Source organism: Neoarius graeffei, chromosome 24 (assembly GCF_027579695.1).
Source record: "Neoarius graeffei isolate fNeoGra1 chromosome 24, fNeoGra1.pri, whole genome shotgun sequence".
Taxonomy (NCBI): Eukaryota; Metazoa; Chordata; class Actinopteri; order Siluriformes; family Ariidae; genus Neoarius; species Neoarius graeffei.
In genome coordinates, this window is record NC_083592.1 from 1982545 (window position 1) to 1995581 (window position 13037).

Here is a 13037-nt window from a genome sequence, read left to right on the forward strand (position 1 = left end):
TAACCACTACACCACCGTGCCACCCCGCTGTGAGATCAATAAAGATTAAATTTACATATTTACATGCATGCAATGACTGCAGCTGTCACATATCTGTAGGCTTTTAAACTTGTGGCCCTGTCAAAGTCGGAATAAATCAGAAACCCTCAGGCTGTGAAATGCCAAACCCCCTGTGGGAAGAGGTTGAGTAGTCAGACTGCTGTGAAGGAGAAGAGCAGATTTCATTCTGCATCTGTCAGCAAGAACAGAAGACAGGCTCCATCAGCTCACCCCAAACACACCTCCAACACCATGCAGGCCCGGGACACACGGCTCTGTGTGTGTGTGTGCACATGGTTAATAAGCTGGTAATCAGTGCAAAAACACTGATGTGCAGCTCTGAGGTGATATAAAAGCGCAGAGCTCGGGCTCAGCTGGATGGAGTGAACGTTAATCTCCCGCACAGCTCATTTACAGCATCAGCACAGTCAGCGTGTGGCTGCGTCCCAAACCGTGCCCTGCGGCGCTCCAAACGCCTGTGGGTTACAACAGGGGCTCACGCCGACAGAGCACGCGCACTATTTAGTTCACTGGAACTGGGATTGGGACATAGCCAGGTTGGCGCGCGCTTCTGCTTCAAGATTTCCGCGCCAGCGTGCTGAGGGGTGAGAGAGTGCGGTGAGGTTAGCCTGGGAGCTAACGCGGTCGTGCTGAGGCGTGAGGGAGTGCGGTGAGGTTAGCCTGGGAGCTAACGCGGTCGTGCTGAGGGGTGAGAGAGTGCGGTGAGGTTAGCCTGGGAGCTAACGCGGTCGTGCTGAGGGGTGAGAGAGTGCGGTGAGGTTAGCCTGGGAGCTAACGCGGTCGTGCTGAGGGGTGAGAGAGTGCGGTGAGGTTAGCCTGGGAGCTAACGCGGTCGTGCTGAGGGGTGAGAGAGTGCGGTGAGGTTAGCCTGGGAGCTAACGCGGTCGTGCTGAGGGGTGAGAGAGTGCGGTGAGGTTAGCCTGGGAGCTAACGCGGTCGTGCTGAGGGGTGAGAGAGTGCGGTGAGGTTAGCCTGGGAGCTAACGCGGTCGTGCTGAGGGGTGAGAGAGTGCGGTGAGGTTAGCCTGGGAGCTAACGCGGTCGTGCTGAGGGGTGAGAGAGTGCGGTGAGGTTAGCCTGGGAGCTAACGCGGTCGTGCTGAGGGGTGAGAGAGTGCGGTGAGGTTAGCCTGGGAGCTAACGCGGTCGTGCTGAGGGGTGAGAGAGTGCGGTGAGGTTAGCCTGGGAGCTAACGCGGTCGTGCTGAGGGGTGAGAGAGTGCGGTGAGGTTAGCCTGGGAGCTAACGCGGTCGTGCTGAGGGGTGAGAGAGTGCGGTGAGGTTAGCCTGGGAGCTAACGCGGTCGTGCTGAGGGGTGAGAGAGTGCGGTGAGGTTAGCCTGGGAGCTAACGCGGTCGTGCTGAGGGGTGAGAGAGTGCGGTGAGGTTAGCCTGGGAGCTAACGCGGTCGTGCTGAGGGGTGAGAGAGTGCGGTGAGGTTAGCCTGGGAGCTAACGCGGTCGTGCTGAGGGGTGAGAGAGTGCGGTGAGGTTAGCCTGGGAGCTAACGCGGTCGTGCTGAGGGGTGAGAGAGTGCGGTGAGGTTAGCCTGGGAGCTAACGCGGTCGTGCTGAGGGGTGAGAGAGTGCGGTGAGGTTAGCCTGGGAGCTAACGCGGTCGTGCTGAGGGGTGAGAGAGTGCGGTGAGGTTAGCCTGGGAGCTAACGCGGTCGTGCTGAGGGGTGAGAGAGTGCGGTGAGGTTAGCCTGGGAGCTAACGCGGTCGTGCTGAGGGGTGAGAGAGTGCGGTGAGGTTAGCCTGGGAGCTAACGCGGTCGTGCTGAGGGGTGAGAGAGTGCGGTGAGGTTAGCCTGGGAGCTAACGCGGTCGTGCTGAGGGGTGAGAGAGTGCGGTGAGGTTAGCCTGGGAGCTAACGCGGTCGTGCTGAGGGGTGAGAGAGTGCGGTGAGGTTAGCCTGGGAGCTAACGCGGTCGTGCTGAGGGGTGAGAGAGTGCGGTGAGGTTAGCCTGGGAGCTAACGCGGTCGTGCTGAGGGGTGAGAGAGTGCGGTGAGGTTAGCCTGGGAGCTAACGCGGTCGTGCTGAGGGGTGAGAGAGTGCGGTGAGGTTAGCCTGGGAGCTAACGCGGTCGTGCTGAGGGGTGAGAGAGTGCGGTGAGGTTAGCCTGGGAGCTAACGCGGTCGTGCTGAGGGGTGAGAGAGTGCGGTGAGGTTAGCCTGGGAGCTAACGCGGTCGTGCTGAGGGGTGAGAGAGTGCGGTGAGGTTAGCCTGGGAGCTAACGCGGTCGTGCTGAGGGGTGAGAGAGTGCGGTGAGGTTAGCCTGGGAGCTAACGCGGTCGTGCTGAGGGGTGAGAGAGTGCGGTGAGGTTAGCCTGGGAGCTAACGCGGTCGTGCTGAGGGGTGAGAGAGTGCGGTGAGGTTAGCCTGGGAGCTAACGCGGTCGTGCTGAGGGGTGAGAGAGTGCGGTGAGGTTAGCCTGGGAGCTAACGCGGTCGTGCTGAGGGGTGAGAGAGTGCGGTGAGGTTAGCCTGGGAGCTAACGCGGTCGTGCTGAGGGGTGAGAGAGTGCGGTGAGGTTAGCCTGGGAGCTAACGCGGTCGTGCTGAGGGGTGAGAGAGTGCGGTGAGGTTAGCCTGGGAGCTAACGCGGTCGTGCTGAGGGGTGAGAGAGTGCGGTGAGGTTAGCCTGGGAGCTAACGCGGTCGTGCTGAGGGGTGAGAGAGTGCGGTGAGGTTAGCCTGGGAGCTAACGCGGTCGTGCTGAGGGGTGAGAGAGTGCGGTGAGGTTAGCCTGGGAGCTAACGCGGTCGTGCTGAGGGGTGAGAGAGTGCGGTGAGGTTAGCCTGGGAGCTAACGCGGTCGTGCTGAGGGGTGAGAGAGTGCGGTGAGGTTAGCCTGGGAGCTAACGCGGTCGTGCTGAGGGGTGAGAGAGTGCGGTGAGGTTAGCCTGGGAGCTAACGCGGTCGTGCTGAGGGGTGAGAGAGTGCGGTGAGGTTAGCCTGGGAGCTAACGCGGTCGTGCTGAGGGGTGAGAGAGTGCGGTGAGGTTAGCCTGGGAGCTAACGCGGTCGTGCTGAGGGGTGAGAGAGTGCGGTGAGGTTAGCCTGGGAGCTAACGCGGTCGTGCTGAGGGGTGAGAGAGTGCGGTGAGGTTAGCCTGGGAGCTAACGCGGTCGTGCTGAGGGGTGAGAGAGTGCGGTGAGGTTAGCCTGGGAGCTAACGCGGTCGTGCTGAGGGGTGAGAGAGTGCGGTGAGGTTAGCCTGGGAGCTAACGCGGTCGTGCTGAGGGGTGAGAGAGTGCGGTGAGGTTAGCCTGGGAGCTAACGCGGTCGTGCTGAGGGGTGAGAGAGTGCGGTGAGGTTAGCCTGGGAGCTAACGCGGTCGTGCTGAGGGGTGAGAGAGTGCGGTGAGGTTAGCCTGGGAGCTAACGCGGTCGTGCTGAGGGGTGAGAGAGTGCGGTGAGGTTAGCCTGGGAGCTAACGCGGTCGTGCTGAGGGGTGAGAGAGTGCGGTGAGGTTAGCCTGGGAGCTAACGCGGTCGTGCTGAGGGGTGAGAGAGTGCGGTGAGGTTAGCCTGGGAGCTAACGCGGTCGTGCTGAGGGGTGAGAGAGTGCGGTGAGGTTAGCCTGGGAGCTAACGCGGTCGTGCTGAGGGGTGAGAGAGTGCGGTGAGGTTAGCCTGGGAGCTAACGCGGTCGTGCTGAGGGGTGAGAGAGTGCGGTGAGGTTAGCCTGGGAGCTAACGCGGTCGTGCTGAGGGTGAGAGAGTGCGGTGAGGTTAGCCTGGAGCTAACGCGGTCGTGCTGAGGGGTGAGAGAGTGCGGTGAGGTTAGCCTGGGAGCTAACGCGGTCGTGCTGAGGGGTGAGAGAGTGCGGTGAGGTTAGCCTGGGAGCTAACGCGGTCGTGCTGAGGGGTGAGAGAGTGCGGTGAGGTTAGCCTGGGAGCTAACGCGGTCGTGCTGAGGGGTGAGAGAGTGCGGTGAGGTTAGCCTGGGAGCTAACGCGGTCGTGCTGAGGGGTGAGAGAGTGCGGTGAGGTTAGCCTGGGAGCTAACGCGGTCGTGCTGAGGGGTGAGAGAGTGCGGTGAGGTTAGCCTGGGAGCTAACGCGGTCGTGCTGAGGGGTGAGAGAGTGCGGTGAGGTTAGCCTGGGAGCTAACGCGGTCGTGCTGAGGGGTGAGAGAGTGCGGTGAGGTTAGCCTGGGAGCTAACGCGGTCGTGCTGAGGGGTGAGAGAGTGCGGTGAGGTTAGCCTGGGAGCTAACGCGGTCGTGCTGAGGGGTGAGAGAGTGCGGTGAGGTTAGCCTGGGAGCTAACGCGGTCGTGCTGAGGGGTGAGAGAGTGCGGTGAGGTTAGCCTGGGAGCTAACGCGGTCGTGCTGAGGGGTGAGAGAGTGCGGTGAGGTTAGCCTGGGAGCTAACGCGGTCGTGCTGAGGGGTGAGAGAGTGCGGTGAGGTTAGCCTGGGAGCTAACGCGGTCGTGCTGAGGGGTGAGAGAGTGCGGTGAGGTTAGCCTGGGAGCTAACGCGGTCGTGCTGAGGGGTGAGAGAGTGCGGTGAGGTTAGCCTGGGAGCTAACGCGGTCGTGCTGAGGGGTGAGAGAGTGCGGTGAGGTTAGCCTGGGAGCTAACGCGGTCGTGCTGAGGGGTGAGAGAGTGCGGTGAGGTTAGCCTGGGAGCTAACGCGGTCGTGCTGAGGGGTGAGAGAGTGCGGTGAGGTTAGCCTGGGAGCTAACGCGGTCGTGCTGAGGGGTGAGAGAGTGCGGTGAGGTTAGCCTGGGAGCTAACGCGGTCGTGCTGAGGGGTGAGAGAGTGCGGTGAGGTTAGCCTGGGAGCTAACGCGGTCGTGCTGAGGGGTGAGAGAGTGCGGTGAGGTTAGCCTGGGAGCTAACGCGGTCGTGCTGAGGGGTGAGAGAGTGCGGTGAGGTTAGCCTGGGAGCTAACGCGGTCGTGCTGAGGGGTGAGAGAGTGCGGTGAGGTTAGCCTGGGAGCTAACGCGGTCGTGCTGAGGGGTGAGAGAGTGCGGTGAGGTTAGCCTGGGAGCTAACGCGGTCGTGCTGAGGGGTGAGAGAGTGCGGTGAGGTTAGCCTGGGAGCTAACGCGGTCGTGCTGAGGGGTGAGAGAGTGCGGTGAGGTTAGCCTGGGAGCTAACGCGGTCGTGCTGAGGGGTGAGAGAGTGCGGTGAGGTTAGCCTGGGAGCTAACGCGGTCGTGCTGAGGGGTGAGAGAGTGCGGTGAGGTTAGCCTGGGAGCTAACGCGGTCGTGCTGAGGGGTGAGAGAGTGCGGTGAGGTTAGCCTGGGAGCTAACGCGGTCGTGCTGAGGGGTGAGAGAGTGCGGTGAGGTTAGCCTGGGAGCTAACGCGGTCGTGCTGAGGGGTGAGAGAGTGCGGTGAGGTTAGCCTGGGAGCTAACGCGGTCGTGCTGAGGGGTGAGAGAGTGCGGTGAGGTTAGCCTGGGAGCTAACGCGGTCGTGCTGAGGGGTGAGAGAGTGCGGTGAGGTTAGCCTGGGAGCTAACGCGGTCGTGCTGAGGCGTGAGAGAGTGCGGTGAGGTTAGCCTGGGAGCTAACGCGGTCGTGCTGAGGGGTGAGAGAGTGCGGTGAGGTTAGCCTGGGAGCTAACGCGGTCGTGCTGAGGGGTGAGAGAGTGCGGTGAGGTTAGCCTGGGAGCTAACGCGGTCGTGCTGAGGGGTGAGAGAGTGCGGTGAGGTTAGCCTGGGAGCTAACGCGGTCGTGCTGAGGGGTGAGAGAGTGCGGTGAGGTTAGCCTGGGAGCTAACGCGGTCGTGCTGAGGGGTGAGAGAGTGCGGTGAGGTTAGCCTGGGAGCTAACGCGGTCGTGCTGAGGGGTGAGAGAGTGCGGTGAGGTTAGCCTGGGAGCTAACGCGGTCGTGCTGAGGGGTGAGAGAGTGCGGTGAGGTTAGCCTGGGAGCTAACGCGGTCGTGCTGAGGGGTGAGAGAGTGCGGTGAGGTTAGCCTGGGAGCTAACGCGGTCGTGCTGAGGGGTGAGAGAGTGCGGTGAGGTTAGCCTGGGAGCTAACGCGGTCGTGCTGAGGGGTGAGAGAGTGCGGTGAGGTTAGCCTGGGAGCTAACGCGGTCGTGCTGAGGCGTGAGAGAGTGCGGTGAGGTTAGCCTGGGAGCTAACGCGGTCGTGCTGAGGCGTGAGAGAGTGCGGTGAGGTTAGCCTGGGAGCTAACGCGGTCGTGCTGAGGGGTGAGAGAGTGCGGTGAGGTTAGCCTGGGAGCTAACGCGGTCGTGCTGAGGGGTGAGAGAGTGCGGTGAGGTTAGCCTGGGAGCTAACGCGGTCGTGCTGAGGCGTGAGAGAGTGCGGTGAGGTTAGCCTGGGAGCTAACGCGGTCGTGCTGAGGGGTGAGAGAGTGCGGTGAGGTTAGCCTGGGAGCTAACGCGGTCGTGCTGAGGGGTGAGAGAGTGCGGTGAGGTTAGCCTGGGAGCTAACGCGGGTCGTGCTGAGGGCGTGAGAGAGTGCGGTGAGGTTAGCCTGGGAGCTAACGCGGTCGTGCTGAGGGGTGAGAGAGTGCGGTGAGGTTAGCCTGGGAGCTAACGCGGTCGTGCTGAGGCGTGAGAGAGTGCGGTGAGGTTAGCCTGGGAGCTAACGCGGTCGTGCTGAGGCGTGAGGAGAGTGCGGTGAGGTTAGCCTGGGAGCTAACGCGGTCGTGCTGAGGGGTGAGAGAGTGCGGTGAGGTTAGCCTGGGAGCTAACGCGGTCGTGCTGAGGCGTGAGAGAGTGCGGTGAGGTTAGCCTGGGAGCTAACGCGGTCGTGCTGAGGGGTGAGAGAGTGCGGTGAGGTTAGCCTGGGAGCTAACGCGGTCGTGCTGAGGGGTGAGAGAGTGCGGTGAGGTTAGCCTGGGAGCTAACGCGGTCGTGCTGAGGCGTGAGAGAGTGCGGTGAGGTTAGCCTGGGAGCTAACGCGGTCGTGCTGAGGGGTGAGAGAGTGCGGTGAGGTTAGCCTGGGAGCTAACGCGGTCGTGCTGAGGGGTGAGAGAGTGCGGTGAGGTTAGCCTGGGAGCTAACGCGGTCGTGCTGAGGGGTGAGAGAGTGCGGTGAGGTTAGCCTGGGAGCTAACGCGGTCGTGCTGAGCGTGCTGAGGCGTGAGGGAGTGCGGTGAGGTTAGCCTGGGAGCTAACGCGGTCGTGCTGAGGGGTGAGAGAGTGCGGTGAGGTTAGCCTGGGAGCTAACGCGGTCGTGCTGAGGGCGTGAGAGAGTGCGGTGAGGTTAGCCTGGGAGCTAACGCGGTCGTGCTGAGGGGTGAGAGAGTGCGGTGAGGTTAGCCTGGGAGCTAACGCGGTCGTGCTGAGGCGTGAGAGAGTGCGGTGAGGTTAGCCTGGGAGCTAACGCGGTCAGTGCTGAGGCGTGAGGAGAGTGCGGTGAGGTTAGCCTGGGAGCTAACGCGGTCGTGCTGAGGGGTGAGAGAGTGCGGTGAGGTTAGCCTGGGAGCTAACGCGGTCGTGCTGAGGCGTGAGAGAGTGCGGTGAGGTTAGCCTGGGAGCTAACGCGGTCGTGCTGAGGCGTGAGAGAGTGCGGTGAGGTTAGCCTGGGAGCTAACGCGGTCGTGCTGAGGCGTGAGAGAGTGCGGTGAGGTTAGCCTGGGAGCTAACGCGGTCGTGCTGAGGGGTGAGAGAGTGCGGTGAGGTTAGCCTGGGAGCTAACGCGGTCGTGCTGAGGGGTGAGAGAGTGCGGTGAGGTTAGCCTGGGAGCTAACGCGGTCGTGCTGAGCGCTGAGGCGTGAGGGAGTGCGGTGAGGTTAGCCTGGGAGCTAACGCGGTCGTGCTGAGGGGTGAGAGAGTGCGGTGAGGTTAGCCTGGGAGCTAACGCGGTCGTGCTGAGGCGTGAGAGAGTGCGGTGAGGTTAGCCTGGGAGCTAACGCGGTCGTGCTGAGGGGTGAGAGAGTGCGGTGAGGTTAGCCTGGGAGCTAACGCGGTCGTGCTGAGGCGTGAGAGAGTGCGGTGAGGTTAGCCTGGGAGCTAACGCGGTCGTGCTGAGGCGTGAGGAGAGTGCGGTGAGGTTAGCCTGGGAGCTAACGCGGTCGTGCTGAGGGGTGAGAGAGTGCGGTGAGGTTAGCCTGGGAGCTAACGCGGTCGTGCTGAGGCGTGAGAGAGTGCGGTGAGGTTAGCCTGGGAGCTAACGCGGTCGTGCTGAGGCGGTGAGAGAGTGCGGTGAGGTTAGCCTGGGAGCTAACGCGGTCGTGCTGAGGCGTGAGAGGAGTGCGGTGAGGTTAGCCTGGGAGCTAACGCGGTCGTGCTGAGGGCGTGAGAGAGTGCGGTGAGGTTAGCCTGGGAGCTAACGCGGTCGTGCTGAGGCGTGAGAGAGTGCGGTGAGGTTAGCCTGGGAGCTAACGCGGTCGTGCTGAGGGGTGAGAGAGTGCGGTGAGGTTAGCCTGGGAGCTAACGCGGTCGTGCTGAGGCGTGAGAGAGTGCGGTGAGGTTAGCCTGGGAGCTAACGCGGTCGTGCTGAGGGGTGAGAGAGTGCGGTGAGGTTAGCCTGGGAGCTAACGCGGTCGTGCTGAGCGTGCTGAGGCGTGAGAGAGTGCGGTGAGGTTAGCCTGGGAGCTAACGCGGTCGTGCTGAGGGGTGAGAGAGTGCGGTGAGGTTAGCCTGGGAGCTAACGCGGTCGTGCTGAGGGGTGAGAGAGTGCGGTGAGGTTAGCCTGGGAGCTAACGCGGTCGTGCTGAGGCGTGAGAGAGTGCGGTGAGGTTAGCCTGGGAGCTAACGCGGTCGTGCTGAGGCGTGAGAGAGTGCGGTGAGGTTAGCCTGGGAGCTAACGCGGTCGTGCTGAGGCGTGAGAGAGTGCGGTGAGGTTAGCCTGGGAGCTAACGCGGTCGTGCTGAGGGCGTGAGAGGAGTGCGGTGAGGTTAGCCTGGGAGCTAACGCGGTCGTGCTGAGGGGTGAGAGAGTGCGGTGAGGTTAGCCTGGGAGCTAACGCGGTCGTGCTGAGGCGTGAGAGAGTGCGGTGAGGTTAGCCTGGGAGCTAACGCGGTCGTGCTGAGGGCGTGAGAGAGTGCGGTGAGGTTAGCCTGGGAGCTAACGCGGTCGTGCTGAGCGTGCTGAGGCGTGAGGGAGTGCGGTGAGGTTAGCCTGGGAGCTAACGCGGTCGTGCTGAGGGGTGAGAGAGTGCGGTGAGGTTAGCCTGGGAGCTAACGCGGTCGTGCTGAGGGGTGAGAAGAGTGCGGTGAGGTTAGCCTGGGAGCTAACGCGGTCGTGCTGAGGCGTGAGAGAGTGCGGTGAGGTTAGCCTGGGAGCTAACGCGGTCGTGCTGAGGGGTGAGAGAGTGCGGTGAGGTTAGCCTGGGAGCTAACGCGGTCGTGCTGAGGGGTGAGAGAGTGCGGTGAGGTTAGCCTGGGAGCTAACGCGGTCGTGCTGAGCGTGCTGAGGCGTGAGGGAGTGCGGTGAGGTTAGCCTGGGAGCTAACGCGGTCGTGCTGAGGGGTGAGAGAGTGCGGTGAGGTTAGCCTGGGAGCTAACGCGGTCGTGCTGAGGCGTGAGAGAGTGCGGTGAGGTTAGCCTGGGAGCTAACGCGGTCGTGCTGAGGCGTGAGAGAGTGCGGTGAGGTTAGCCTGGGAGCTAACGCGGTCGTGCTGAGGGCGGTGAGAGAGTGCGGTGAGGTTAGCCTGGGAGCTAACGCGGTCGTGCTGAGGGGTGAGAGAGTGCGGTGAGGTTAGCCTGGGAGCTAACGCGGTCGTGCTGAGGGGTGAGAGAGTGCGGTGAGGTTAGCCTGGGAGCTAACGCGGTCGTGCTGAGGGGTGAGAGAGTGCGGTGAGGTTAGCCTGGGAGCTAACGCGGTCGTGCTGAGGGGTGAGAGAGTGCGGTGAGGTTAGCCTGGGAGCTAACGCGGTCGTGCTGAGCGTGCTGAGGCGTGAGGGAGTGCGGTGAGGTTAGCCTGGGAGCTAACGCGGTCGTGCTGAGGGGTGAGAGAGTGCGGTGAGGTTAGCCTGGGAGCTAACGCGGTCGTGCTGAGGCGTGAGAGAGTGCGGTGAGGTTAGCCTGGGAGCTAACGCGGTCGTGCTGAGGGGTGAGAGAGTGCGGTGAGGTTAGCCTGGGAGCTAACGCGGTCAGTGCTGAGGGCGTGAGAGAGTGCGGTGAGGTTAGCCTGGGAGCTAACGCGGTCGTGCTGAGGCGTGAGGGAGTGCGGTGAGGTTAGCCTGGGAGCTAACGCGGTCGTGCTGAGGGGTGAGAGAGTGCGGTGAGGTTAGCCTGGGAGCTAACGCGGTCGTGCTGAGGCGTGAGAGAGTGCGGTGAGGTTAGCCTGGGAGCTAACGCGGTCGTGCTGAGGGCGTGAGAGAGTGCGGTGAGGTTAGCCTGGGAGCTAACGCGGTCGTGCTGAGGCGTGAGAGAGTGCGGTGAGGTTAGCCTGGGAGCTAACGCGGTCGTGCTGAGGGGTGAGAGAGTGCGGTGAGGTTAGCCTGGGAGCTAACGCGGTCGTGCTGAGGGGTGAGAGAGTGCGGTGAGGTTAGCCTGGGAGCTAACGCGGTCGTGCTGAGCGTGCTGAGGCGTGAGGGAGTGCGGTGAGGTTAGCCTGGGAGCTAACGCGGTCGTGCTGAGGGGTGAGAGAGTGCGGTGAGGTTAGCCTGGGAGCTAACGCGGTCGTGCTGAGGGGTGAGAGAGTGCGGTGAGGTTAGCCTGGGAGCTAACGCGGTCGTGCTGAGGGGTGAGAGAGTGCGGTGAGGTTAGCCTGGGAGCTAACGCGGTCGTGCTGAGGGGTGAGAGAGTGCGGTGAGGTTAGCCTGGGAGCTAACGCGGTCGTGCTGAGGGGTGAGAGAGTGCGGTGAGGTTAGCCTGGGAGCTAACGCGGTCGTGCTGAGGGGTGAGAGAGTGCGGTGAGGTTAGCCTGGGAGCTAACGCGGTCGTGCTGAGCGTGCTGAGGCGTGAGGGAGTGCGGTGAGGTTAGCCTGGGAGCTAACGCGGTCGTGCTGAGGGGTGAGAGAGTGCGGTGAGGTTAGCCTGGGAGCTAACGCGGTCGTGCTGAGGCGTGAGAGAGTGCGGTGAGGTTAGCCTGGGAGCTAACGCGGTCGTGCTGAGGGCGTGAGAGAGTGCGGTGAGGTTAGCCTGGGAGCTAACGCGGTCGTGCTGAGGCGTGAGAGAGTGCGGTGAGGTTAGCCTGGGAGCTAACGCGGTCGTGCTGAGGGGTGAGAGAGTGCGGTGAGGTTAGCCTGGGAGCTAACGCGGTCGTGCTGAGGGGTGAGAGAGTGCGGTGAGGTTAGCCTGGGAGCTAACGCGGTCGTGCTGAGCGTGCTGAGGCGTGAGGGAGTGCGGTGAGGTTAGCCTGGGAGCTAACGCGGTCGTGCTGAGGCGGTGAGAGAGTGCGGTGAGGTTAGCCTGGGAGCTAACGCGGTCGTGCTGAGGGCGTGAGAGAGTGCGGTGAGGTTAGCCTGGGAGCTAACGCGGTCGTGCTGAGGGGTGAGAGAGTGCGGTGAGGTTAGCCTGGGAGCTAACGCGGTCGTGCTGAGGCGTGAGAGAGTGCGGTGAGGTTAGCCTGGGAGCTAACGCGGTCGTGCTGAGGCGTGAGAGGAGTGCGGTGAGGTTAGCCTGGGAGCTAACGCGGTCGTGCTGAGGGGTGAGAGAGTGCGGTGAGGTTAGCCTGGGAGCTAACGCGGTCGTGCTGAGGCGTGAGAGAGTGCGGTGAGGTTAGCCTGGGAGCTAACGCGGTCGTGCTGAGGCGTGAGAGAGTGCGGTGAGGTTAGCCTGGGAGCTAACGCGGTCGTGCTGAGGCGTGAGGAGAGTGCGGTGAGGTTAGCCTGGGAGCTAACGCGGTCGTGCTGAGGGGTGAGAGGAGTGCGGTGAGGTTAGCCTGGGAGCTAACGCGGTCGTGCTGAGGCGTGAGAGAGTGCGGTTGAGGTTAGCCTGGGAGCTAACGCGGTCGTGCTGAGGGGTGAGAGAGTGCGGTGAGGTTAGCCTGGGAGCTAACGCGGTCGTGCTGAGACGTGAGAGAGTGCGGTGAGGTTAGCCTGGGAGCTAACGCGGTCGTGCTGAGGGGTGAGAGAGTGCGGTGAGGTTAGCCTGGGAGCTAACGCGGTCGTGCTGAGGGGTGAGAGAGTGCGGTGAGGTTAGCCTGGGAGCTAACGCGGTCGTGCTGAGCGTGCTGAGGCGTGAGGGAGTGCGGTGAGGTTAGCCTGGGAGCTAACGCGGTCGTGCTGAGGGGTGAGAGAGTGCGGTGAGGTTAGCCTGGGAGCTAACGCGGTCGTGCTGAGGGGTGAGAGAGTGCGGTGAGGTTAGCCTGGGAGCTAACGCGGTCGTGCTGAGGCGTGAGAGAGTGCGGTGAGGTTAGCCTGGGAGCTAACGCGGTCGTGCTGAGGGGTGAGAGAGTGCGGTGAGGTTAGCCTGGGAGCTAACGCGGTCGTGCTGAGGGGTGAGAGAGTGCGGTGAGGTTAGCCTGGGAGCTAACGCGGTCGTGCTGAGGGGTGAGAGAGTGCGGTGAGGTTAGCCTGGGAGCTAACGCGGTCGTGCTGAGGGGTGAGAGAGTGCGGTGAGGTTAGCCTGGGAGCTAACGCGGTCGTGCTGAGGGGTGAGAGAGTGCGGTGAGGTTAGCCTGGGAGCTAACGCGGTCGTGCTGAGGGGTGAGAGAGTGCGGTGAGGTTAGCCTGGGAGCTAACGCGGTCGTGCTGAGGGGTGAGAGAGTGCGGTGAGGTTAGCCTGGGAGCTAACGCGGTCGTGCTGAGGGGTGAGAGAGTGCGGTGAGGTTAGCCTGGGAGCTAACGCGGTCGTGCTGAGGGGTGAGAGAGTGCGGTGAGGTTAGCCTGGGAGCTAACGCGGTCGTGCTGAGGGGTGAGAGAGTGCGGTGAGGTTAGCCTGGGAGCTAACGCGGTCGTGCTGAGGGGTGAGAGAGTGCGGTGAGGTTAGCCTGGGAGCTAACGCGGTCGTGCTGAGGGGTGAGAGAGTGCGGTGAGGTTAGCTGGGAGCTAACGCGGTCGTGCTGAGGGGTGAGAGAGTGCGGTGAGGTTAGCCTGGGAGCTAACGCGGTCGTGCTGAGGGGTGAGAGAGTGCGGTGAGGTTAGCCTGGGAGCTAACGCGGTCGTGCTGAGGGGTGAGAGAGT

General features: G+C 63.0%; 1 protein-coding gene across 9 annotated transcripts in view; it reads left to right on the forward strand.

Moving 5' to 3' along the window:
- Window positions 1-594: 594 nt before the first annotated feature.
- LOC132872714 (protein shortage in chiasmata 1 ortholog) overlaps window positions 595-13037 on the forward strand; it is a 79770-nt gene continuing 67327 nt past the window's right edge. For 3 of the 9 annotated variants that reach the window (XM_060907718.1, XM_060907719.1, XM_060907724.1), the window contains exon 1: window positions 598-644. The gene's annotated coding sequence lies outside the window, so the exon portion shown is untranslated. Of the gene's footprint in view, window positions 645-13037 lie in introns of all 9 variants that reach the window. The other 6 variants (XM_060907721.1, XM_060907723.1, XM_060907720.1 and 3 more) reach the window with 3 other exon arrangements.